Source organism: Atta colombica, unplaced genomic scaffold (genome assembly GCF_001594045.1).
Source record: "Atta colombica isolate Treedump-2 unplaced genomic scaffold, Acol1.0 scaffold138, whole genome shotgun sequence".
Lineage (NCBI taxonomy): Eukaryota > Metazoa > Arthropoda > Insecta > Hymenoptera > Formicidae > Atta > Atta colombica.
Window position 1 is genome coordinate 75,637 of NW_017259226.1, and position 1,451 is coordinate 77,087.

Genomic DNA, 1,451 nt, shown 5'->3' on the forward strand with positions numbered 1-1,451 from the left:
ATATATAAATTATTTAAATAACTAAGATGATGAAATGGCCAATAATTGACTGAAGCAAATATTCATATTTTATAATATTTTTGCGTAAATTTTAAAATTTCCAGTTCAAACAAAAATTGTAAATTTATAAAATTCACTCGAAAATATTATTCGACACTAAGATCCGCTTGACTGTATAGATAATTCTATTATAAGTCTATTCGCGTTGCATGAAATCCCCAAATATTTTTGCATTTAAAATTAGATAGATATTTGGCTTTGAAAAGAGAGAAAGCGAAGATGCCGAGTGCAAAAAGTACAAGCAACGCGAATAGGCCTTATGTTAGTTAGTTGAATAATACACATACAGTTCATAAAATATTTTAATATTGAAATAAATTATTCTGTTATAAATTATACACGTATGTGTGCTTACGTGCGTCAAAACAAATGTTATGTAGCACTTTGGTTATGTATCGCTTGCATTTCGCTTGCACATTTGTGATTTTCATTCTCGTGAGCATAAAGATACCGTATTTTTACTATGCTCATAGTCAATCGCGCATATTTTTTCACGTGAGATGAAAGTGCGAGAAGTGAGAACATTCGACGATGATACGCAATCGATTCCCTGTTTTCAAAATGGTGTCAACGATGATGTTTCTTGTTTCAGTGCAACGAAACTCAGTGCACGAATTCACTGTATTGGCTGCACTAGAGGTTTGTTTTCAATGGCTGAACTAGTGTACACTTTTGGAACTTGAAGTAAGATAGGTATATACTTGATATTTGTTGAAAATAAGAAAGAGAGTGCTAATGCAGTTTAATGCAGGAACAAAAAACAGATTTGAAGACTAAAGGAGCGTTTATATTAGTCGTAAAAATTAATCAATCACCTTTGAATATTCTCTTCTTACAATCGAATGGGAGGGGAAAATTCAACTATGATTATGATTAGTCAATTCTTACAGATTACGGCATACGGCATACGATTACGGCCACTATAAACGCTCCCTTATTATGCCTCTGGCACATCCTAAGGGTGAAATCACATGGCGAAATAGGACTGCGGAATAGAGAATGCGTCATTGAAGCAATCAAACAGCATTTGATGATTGCGGAATAAAGAGTACGTTATTGTTCTTGTAATAAATCATCATATTTTGAGATTTAAAATAATTTGATGCTGATTAATATGGTAATATTGAATCGAATGAAGTAAAATGACAAAATTAGAGTGCATAAATAGATACCAAGATAAAAAAACAATGATGCATTACGTGCCACTTTAGTATGCCCTTTTCTGCACTTTTATATCATGCAAGTTTTGTATGCTTATACTGTCATTGGACATCGCGTGTAGCGTTAGAGCATTAAAAATATAAGTTTTCGCGGCCACCATTTTTATTCCTTTTCCACTTCTTGTTTCGTCCCTATTCCATCACTGAGCTATGATAGTCTAGATATACCAG